Here is a 10,388-nt window from a genome sequence, read left to right as displayed (position 1 = left end):
ATAGTGATTTATTTTTAATGATGGATCCATCATCATACCACTTCCCTCATTTGATATTGTCAATTTCAAAGCTGTTCACTAACGCTGCATTTATTTTTTTTTGCAAAAAAAGAAAGGAAAAAAGTTTTTGACGTGCCTATAGAAATGCTCCTTAATTGCTCCTTGGGTGGCTTTTAAACGGCAGGCTTGGCTTTAACAATGAATCATAGCCTTGAGACAAAACTGTTACTGCTGAGAGTGGCTGGGGAAATCACTGGGGAGCAGTTCCCCTGGCAGTCCCTTGGAGAGACTCGGGGGAGACCACGCTTGGCAATTTCAACTATGGATAAGAACAGAGAATATCCCTTGACAAGGCTGGCCAGGTTGAGACCCAGCGCTGAACCCTGAGGGGCTGGGGAATTGTTATCCAGTTGCACCAGGAGGGCACCAGCTTGGAGAAGGCTGCTGCAGAGCCCGTGTAAGATGCTGAGGGTGGAGCCTTGAGGCAGGGGCTCCAGCAGGCTTTCTTCGCTGCCTTTCCAGAGAAAGTTCCAGGTTCGATCCTGGGTGTCTCCAGAAAAGGCAACGACAGGCCCTGAAGCCTTGCAGAGCAGCTGCCAGTCAGTGTTGGCAAGTACAGTGGTACTTCAGGTTACCGACGCTTCAGGTTGCAGACTCTGCTAACCCAGAAATAATACCTCGGGTTAAGAACTTTGCTTTAGGATAAGAACAGAAATCGTGCGGCGGCAGCATGGCAGCAGTGGGGCGGCAGTGGGAGGCCCCATTAGCTAAAGTGGTACCTCAGGTTAAGAACAGTTTCAGGTTAAGAACGGACCTCCAGAACAAATTAAGTTCTTAACCTGAGATACCACTGTACTGGGCAAAATGGACCAATGTTCTGACTCATTTTAGGGAGTGAAACCTAATTTTTGCCAGTTTCTTCAGTCTATTAAAAATACGTATTTGGGTGTGAGCAATTCAAATCTGCTATTATTATTTTTAAAGTGTCCCCCCCCCCCAGACGCAATGAACTAACTTTAGTCTGTCCCCTTAGGCAGAACTCAGCCTCCAGTTTCATTCCCTACCTTCCCTTGGAATAGGAGAAAAAACTGCAGGCCTGTATACTGGTTGACACCTGTCTGTCTCGGGAGACAATGGAAGAGTGTGCCTTCGGGGTGAGGTCAAACAGTTGAAGAGTTACAGCACCTGCTGTGACTGCAAAGACTGATATGGGAGAGACATGTTTTGTTGCAGCCGGGGCAGATAAAGGCGTCAGGCTGTGCTGTTGCAGATGCACCAAGGCATTTCTTCCCTCGGCGCTCCTCCCAGCGGTCATTCCTCCTGTGGTCACTGCTGTGGATACATGATACTGTCAGGTATATAACCCTGTTACACAAACCGTGGTGTTAACAACGCCCTGGAAGAACCCGAACGCTAGGAAGGTTCAGTGGCCAACCTTGTCCATTACAAGCTGTTTGAGCCTGTTCCAAGAAACGGTATTATATTCCAGAGCTGGAAGATTGTCCTGGAGAAAGTGAGCGAGAGGAGAAGACAGCCGATTGCTTAAGATCCAGACATCTGGCAGGCTCGGCTCCATTGCATGCATGTGTGTGTTTTTAAAAACGAGAGGGAAACCAAGTTGGTTGGGAGATCAAAAAAATGTTCATAGAAGAGCCATTGTCAATTCGTTCCGAGGCTCCACCAGCCTATGAAGCAGCCAAAAAACAAAAACAAAACCCTTAAAACCTTTTTGGGTCAGCATCTAAGGAAGATGAAAAAGAGGGAAGATTGAGCTCTTGAAAGCCTGGGCTTATCCAAAGGGTCCTATTCATAATGCCTTGTCGCTTGAGAAGGTGCACAAAGATTTTTATTGCTTTGTAAAAAAAAAGAAGCAGCAATAATCACATGCCAATATATAAAGTTATCCAGACCAACACAGGAAAAGATCAAGGTAGGATTCCTCTAGTTGCTGGCCCACCAGACACACATTGTTTTCTTCCCTTGAGTTCAGCTCTCAAGCTGATGGTTAAAACTAAACAACCACAATCACACGCATGCTCAAAACAAGTCTTTGACGCAAGGACGTTCATGCTATGAAAGGAGACAGGTGTATGTTATGAGTAACGGCGCGAAGGCCACAGACCGACCAGGCTTTTAAAGAGCTGAGATGCCACTTCAAATAGGCATGGCTTCCTGCAAAGAATTCTGGGAGCTGTAGTTTGTTAAGAGAGCTGAGGAGACTCCCTATTCTCCACACAGAGCTATAATTCCCAGCGTTCCTCAGGAAGAGGGATTTGGTTGTTAAGCCGCTCTGGAAATCGTAGCTCTGTGAGGGGCATGGGGAAGATGGGAGAGCCTCCAAGAGTCCCTATTTTGCAGGGACAGTCCCAAATTGACAGAAGCCATCCCAGTTTCTGATTTGACCCCGTCTTGCTCTTTGTTTGGACGTTTCTATTTTCATCAGAGAAGTGTTGGAGGGTATGGGGCGGTCTCTTAACAACTCTCAGTGCCCTTTGCAGACTAAAACTCCCAGAACTCTTTGGAGGAAGCCAGGACCATTTAAAGACTTACGTTTTGGGGTAGAGGGAGCAACTGGAGGGAGGACCAGGAAGCCTTGGGCAAGAAACCAAGGAAGCCAACTGTTAAGTTGTGGGTGAACATATCAGATGACACAGCAATTCTTCAAACAGCTCTTGTTTATTCACAGGCCAGAACAGAACTGAACTGAAGGGTTCAGCCAGCCTGCTTATATAGAGCTCCACTACAACGCTACAGTAGCAACTTTCTGTAACTAGCCAATCACTGAACGTCACTTTCAATCCCCTATTTGCATATGTGGACCTGAGTGAAAACTATTTACAGTATCCCCCTGCTGGCCCAGGGTGAGAACTTCAGTACATAACACCAACCTTCAGCTTGAGGAAGACAGAATTGCTGCACTCCCTACCCGCAAATGCTTTGTGCCAATGAAACATGGCAATGTGGCAGCGATGGTCCATAGGTGAGCTTCTATGTGTTGGGATACTGCTGGGGAGACGGGGGCATCAGACAGGCACCCAGCTGGCTCCAGCCGCTGGCCGGCAGCTGGGCGATCACCGGTCTCCCTTGGAACAGCATCAAAGAGCAACATGAGCCTCAGATACGTTTAGAGACTCGGCACGCTCTATCAGCAGAGTGAATAAATCTTTGCACAGCAGAAGTGGCAGACAGAGAAATGTGTAAGCATATTTACAGCACTTATTCAGCATAGTTCAGGGACAAAGGAAAAAACATGTCTGCTTCCTTTCGTGTTCAGAGCAAACAGCAAGAGCAAAAGCAATATATAAACGGAAGTTCCCAGCAAGCCTGTGCTGGAAGTAAACACGCATGTGACACACAACAGTCATGCCTGTTCCCTTGTAAGGTGGAACAGAACAATATCCTAACACTATGAGGGGGGCAGGATAGGGTGTGCCCACAGAAATGTGATGGCTGTCAGATCTTCTCGGACCCCAGCTTCCTTCACTCCCAGCCACCTTGGCCAATGGTCAGGGTTGATGGGCGTTGCTGGCCAATAACATCTGGAAGGCTTCATGTATTGGCAACCCCAGAGGATGATGATGATGATGATGATGATGATGATGATGATTTAATTCATTTTATTCATTTTAAAACATATTAATTGTCATACATACCACAAAATTTTACATCAGCACCTCTGATGATACCCCATTTTACATTTTACATCAGCACCTCTGATGATACCCCATTTTTACAATTTCTTCTGCATTTCTTAAATTCATATTGCCTTTAATTACCTTAACGAATGTCTTCCTTTTTATTCAATTATGCAATAATTCAAATTATTCACCTCACAAAACTTCTTCCAAACCTACAAATGTAATCTGATCATCACAATTACTTTTCAAATAGTCCGTAAATTTACACCAGTCTTCTGTGAATCTCTGGTCCCGCTGGTTTCGAATTCTTCCTGTCAGTTTGTCTAATTCTGCAGAGTCCATCAATTTCACCCTCCGATCTTCTTTCGTTGGTAATTCTTCTTGCTTCCATTTTTGTGCCAATAATATTCTTGCTGCCGTCATTGCATATAAGAACAGCTTACAATCCTTTCTATTTAGTCAGATGGGCGGGTTACAGTTATTGTTGGTTTTTTTAAAAAAAGAATATTCCTCGAAGCACATGCCCCAGAGTCCCAGGAACTGCTGTAGTTTTTAAAAGGTTGTTGGGAATTGTAGCTCTGATAGATGAAAACTACAGTTCCCTGGGTTCTTTGCAGCGAAGCCATGTGCTTTAAATGTATGGCGCATATACACGCTTTGGGATAAACCTGGCTGCAAGCTTGCATTCCATTAAGCGCCCCTGATTTTATTATTTAAATGTGAGTTTATTATCCCAGTTTACTAGCGCAGTCTGCTTCCGAAGCACTGCAGAGCAAATAAACACATACAGTGTAGATACAGCAAGCTGAGAAGAGCCTGCAGCCATGTGTGGTGAAGAAAGCAAGGCAGTCTCAGTCAGTCAGGCTAGGAATGCTGTGAATACACAAGTGTTGCTATTTCATCTGAGAAGCTTCGGGGGTTGTGAAGCTGCACACCAAGCAAGATGTACCCTGTACCCCTTAAAAATACAGTGGTACCTCGGGTTAAGTACTTAATTCGTTCCAGAGGTCCGTTCTTAACCTGAAACTGTTCTTAACCTGAAGCACCACTTTAGCTAATGGGGCCTCCTGCTGCCGCCTCGCCACCAGAGCACGATTTCTGTTCTCATCCTGAAGCAAAGTTCTTAACCCGAGGTACTATTTCTGGGTTAGCGGAGTCTGTACCCTGAAGCGTCTGTAACCTGAAACGTATGTAACCCAAGGTACCACTGTAACGCACACCCTAATTTCTTCAGCTGGAAATAATGCTCAGCTGACAGTCTGCTTGCACCTATTTATTTGTTTATTATTTGTTGAATTTCTATCCCCTAGGAATTGATAGCTTTCTCCTCCGTTAACGTGTCTGATCCCTTTTTTAAAGCTGTGCAAGCTCTGACTGCAAACTCCATGGTTCACTACATGCTCTCTGAATAAATCCTGCCCTTTTGCCAGCCCTGAATTCCTCAGCTTCACTGAATGGTCCTAGAATCATGGAATCCTAGAGTTGGAAGAGACCACAAGGGCCATCGAGTCCAACCCCCTGCCAAGCAGGAAACACCATCAGAGCACTCCTGACATATGGTTGTCAAGCCTCTGCTTAAAGACCTCCAAAGAAGCAGACTCCACCACACTCCTTGGCAGCAAATTCCACTGTCGAACAGCTCTTACTGTCAGGAAGTTCTTCCTAATGTTTAGGTGGAATCTTCTTTCTTGTAGTTTGGATCCATTGCTCCGTGTCCGCTTCTCTGGAGCAGCAGAAAACAACCTTTCTCCCTCCTCTAGGTGACATCCTTTTATATATTTGAACATGGCTATCATATCACGCCTTAACCTGCTCTTCTCCATTTTGTGGGAGGAGAATCTTTCTAACCACTTTCTCCACACTACGGGTAATTTTACATCTCCATCAGGTGTCTAAAGGGAATCGCTCACCTCTCCACCTCCCTGTTGTTGTTGTTTAGTCATTTAGTCATGTTCGACTCTTCGTGACCCCCTGGACCAGAGCACGCCAGGCACTCCTGTCTTCCACTGCTTCCCGCAGTTTGGTCAAACTCATGCTGGTAGCTTCGAGAACACTGTCCAACCATCTCGTCCTCTGTCATCTCCTTCTCCTTGTGCCCTCCATCTTTCCCAACATCAGGGTCTTTTCCAGGGAGTCTTCTCTTCTCATGAGGTGGCCAAAGTATTGGAGCCTCAGCTTCAGGATCTGTCCTTCCAGTGAGCACTCAGGGCTGGATTTCCTTCAGAATGGAGAGGTTTGATCTTCTTGCAGTCCATGGGACTTTCAAGAGTCTCCTCCAGCACCATAATTCAAAAGCATCAATTCTTTGGCGATCAGCCTTCTTTATGGTCCAGCTCTCATTTCCATACATCACTACTGGTTCCTGCCTACTAAAAACCCCCAAACGCAACCTTTCCTCCTAAGAGAGTTGCTCCACCCCCGTGCCATTTTCAGAACCCTTTTCAGCACCACAATCGCCTTTTTGAGGGACAGCAACCAGAATGAGACACAGTTGTAGAATCACAGAATTGCAGGGTTGGAAGGGACCCCCAGGGGTCATCCAGTCCAACCCACTGCCATGCAGGAATCTCAACTGAAGCACTCGTGACAGATGGCCAACAATGTATTCCAAGTGTGGCAACGCCATAGACTTGTATAAAGCCATTATGGCATTTGCAGTCTAAAACATGGAAGTCACAGCCCCACCCCCACACACAAAGGGGTGGAATCTACACACATATAAAAAACACTGTAAAATTGCTTTAAAAATGTTTTGAAAAATACATTGAATTTTGCATAGCTCACTGTTGCCATCTAGTGTCACATTTCTATATTCACCTTAAAATGTTTTATTTGCAGCTGTGTAGCTGAGTCCGGGGTCAACTTCCTCTATGAGCACCTGTAAGACTGTAAACCTCATCTTCAGAAAGATTGCAGCCCGTATGAAACGAATTGAGCATCACCTTAAACACACAGCATCTCTGACCCATCAGAATTGGGCTTGGGTTTATTTGCCCTCATTTAGTCCATTAGGAGACTCTGAGGCAGCTCAGTGGCAGAGTAGTGTAGTGGTTAGAGTACCAGATGAGGACCAGGGTTCAAATCCCTGCTCAGCCATGAAACTGACTGGGCAACCTTGGGCCAGTCACTGCTTCTCAGCACAGCCTACCTCACAGGGGTGTTGTGGAGATTAAACGTGGAAGGATGAGCCTTGTACTCCACCTTAAGCTCCATGGAGGAAAAGGTGAGATATAAATGCAACATATAATATAAATCTATGGCATGCAGAAGGTCCAAGGTTCAGCCCCAGGGCATCTCCAGGTAGGACTGGGAGAAACGCCCGTCTGAAACTCTGGAGAGCTGCTGCCTGTCCGTGTAGGCAATACTAAACTAGATGGGTCGACAGTCCGGCTTGGTATAAGACAGCTGCCAGCATTCCTGCTCCTGCTCCCAGACACACTGGCTCAGGATCTGCTCCCCCTCAGATGACTCAGATACAAAAGAGGCTCTGCCTGCCTGCTCTTTAATAAAGGAACTGGGCTTGGGTAGCAGGCGCTCAGATCTCGAAGCCATCCGCACATTAGGAAATAATTACAATGTGCAGCTCACTGTTGGAGTTGGCTTTACAAGTTCCCAGTGTAGGCCGTTGGCTCTAATAGGAGGCAGAAGCAAAGAAAGGCTTTAACCAATTTATTTTTTCAGATGTGGAATTTAAAAGCAGATCTTGCGGCTGCATTTTTGGCCTCTGTGCAATCTTCGCGAAGGAAAGTCAAATCCAGTTTGAGGCTACCTCTGTGCCGTACATTTAAAGCATGTGTCAAGAATCGTGGGAACTGTAGTTCACCCCACAGGGATACCATTTTGAACGCCCTCAACAAACTATGGTTCCCGGGATACTTTTGGGGAAAGCCGTGTGCTTTAAATGAATGGTGGGAATGTGACCTTAACACAGGCTCAGCCCGGCCCAGAAAAGGCAGGGAGCCCCGTTTACAGATCAGAGAATTATGGAGCTGAAAGGGACCACGAGGGACATCTAGTCCAACCCCCTGCAATGCAGGAGGTCTTTTGCCCAAAGTGGAACTCGAACCCACAACCCTGAGATTAAGAGTCGTAAGCTCTACCGACTGAGCTATCTCTCTACACAGGCTCATTCAAAAGTTAGAGGCATGTAGGATGAAGGAGCCAGGACAGAGTATAGTATAGTCAGCATAAAATGTGAAAGGGCTACAGCATGGAGACTGTGGTGCATAAAGTGAATAATCGTAGCAATTCTCGATTTCTAAAGCAATTTGAAAAGCTACGCAGAAGACTGTCCCGTAAACCAGCCCTCTGCTTGCTCCCTTTTAAAGAAAAAAAACCGACTGCTTCCTCGCCCACCCCCTGAAACCGCTTCCCTAAGTGTCAAAGAGGAAACAAATCTGAAGAAGAGGGGAGGACAACTAAGGGCTAAATTGTTGCTGAGTTAGGAATAATATGAAACGGGCTTGACTTGCGTTGAGGAGGGCAGCAGAACTCTTTTTATTAGACTCCGTTGGCTCGTTCCAGGGGCTCATTCCTTTCTAACACATGGCCGGGGTTAAGATCTTCCATCTCACATCTCCTCTCGAAGGCCAAAGCATGATTCATTTTAAACCAGACCGTTCCGTTTCCCCCTCTGTGCATCAATCTCCCAGCAGCCAGAGGGAGAGCTGAAACATGCACCATCCAGAACACAACATAATAGCCAGGAAGGTCGCCATCTATTTGCAAATGAACGGGGGCTGGAAGAGAGGCAAGATTTGGCTTGTGGCAGCCCTGCACGGATCCCTGGGGTTCATTCTCAGCAAATTCCAATCCCAAAACACAGGGCAGGAGCATGCGAAGTTATGATATAGGGGAGAGTTGACGAAGCATAGGAAGAATGGAGTATTTACAGCCAGCTTCCATCTAATACAATATGTTCTGTAATTCCTGTTGCGATATGACAGACACTTCTTCACACTATAAGGGAACTATGGAACTCCCTGCCACAGTGACGGCCACCAACTTGGATGGCTTTGAAAGAAGACCGGACAAATTCATGGAGGAGAGAGGCGTTGCTGACTGCTAGTCCTGATGGCTGTGTTCCACCTCAACATTTGGAAGCAGCAAATGCTTCTGTGTACCATTTTCTTGAAAGAGGAAGAGGAGAATGGGATGTTGCTTGTGGGTTTCCTACAGACCTCTTCTTTTGTTCTTATTTGTTGTTGTTTAGTCGTTTAGTCGTGTCCGACTCTTCGTGACCCCATGGACCAGAGCACACCAGGCACTCCTGTCTTCCACTGCCTCCCGCAGTTTGTAGCTTCGAGAACACTGTCCAACCATCTCGTCCTCTGTCGTCCCCTTCTCCTTGTGCCCTCCATCTTTCCCAACATCAGGGTCTTTTCCAGGGAGTCTTCTCTTCTCATGAGGTGGCCAAAGTATTGGAGCCTCAGCTTCAGGATCTCTCCTTCCAGTGAGCACTCAGGGCTGATTTCCTTCAGAATGGAAAGGTTTGTTCTTCTTGCAGTCCATGGGACTCTCAAGAGTCTCCTCCAGCACCATAATTCAAAAGCATCCATTCTTCGGCCATCAGCCTTCTTTATGGTCCAGCTCTCACTTCCACACATCACTACTGGGAAAACCATAGCTTTTACTATACGGACCTTTCTTGACGTTTGTTGATACCTCAGGTTACAGATGCTTCAGGTTACAGACACTTCAGGTTACAGACTCTGCTAACCTAGAAATAGTACCTCAGGTTAAGAACTTTACCTCAGGATGAGAACAGAAACCGTGCGGCAGCAGCGGGAGGCCCCATTAGCTAAAGTGGTACCTCAGGTTAAGAACAGTTTCAGGTTAAGAATGGACCTCTGGAACAAATTAAGTTCTTAACCAGAGGTACCACTGTACTTGTACTTTCTGGACACAACTGAAGACATTTTTGTTTCGAAGAGCTTTTCCAATGGAGGGGGATAAGTTCTCTACCCGGGGTATTTATTTCTTGTGTCACACCCGCCCACTAGTGTGAATGAAACTTAGTGCAACTGCTGGTGTATCAGTCCAAAAAGCCACTTCCATAACGCAAGAGGTTCATGCAATGTGAAAGGAACGTGAGAAAGCACTACCATTATAATGAGGAAAAGTGATGTAATATTCTGGACGTCTGAATGCGCCCTCCGCTGAGATGTAAGCAATGCCCTTCCTTGGCATGGGATGTCGCCACTCCTGGGCTTCTTCCCATAGCTCTGAGCTGGCGCATGCAACCTCTGCCTGTGTTGCTTGGGCTGAGTGTGCAAGAAAGTGATTGCACCACAATTGCAAACAGAGGACAATTGCTTCCAAAGTACAAAATCAGGGATGACCTGAGATAAGTTGGGAGACATACTTAGAGGAGGCAGGAGGACAGAGAAAGGAGATAAATAATGAGACAATGACAATCATTTTTTCTTTTTCTTTTTTGGTAGCATTGTACCAAACTGGTAGGAAAATGGCTTCTTGCAAAGAATTTTTACTTGTGAGCAAAAATCCACTGCTGCACTATAGGGACATAGGAAGTTGAGTTATACAGTGGTACCTCAGGTTACATACGCTTCTGGTTACATATGCTTCAGGTTACAGATTCCACTAAGCCAGAAATAGTGCTTCAGGTTAAGAACTTTGCTTCAGGATGAGAACAGAAATCGTGCTCTGGCGGTGCGGCAGCAGCAGGAGGCCCCATTAGCTAAAGTGGTGCTTCAGGTTAAGAACAGTTTTAGGTTAAGTATGGATCTC

The sequence above is a fragment of the Podarcis pityusensis genome (assembly GCF_964106645.2).
Source record: "Podarcis pityusensis genome assembly, chromosome: 1".
Lineage (NCBI taxonomy): Eukaryota > Metazoa > Chordata > Lepidosauria > Squamata > Lacertidae > Podarcis > Podarcis pityusensis.
Note: the sequence above shows the minus strand (reverse complement) of the source record.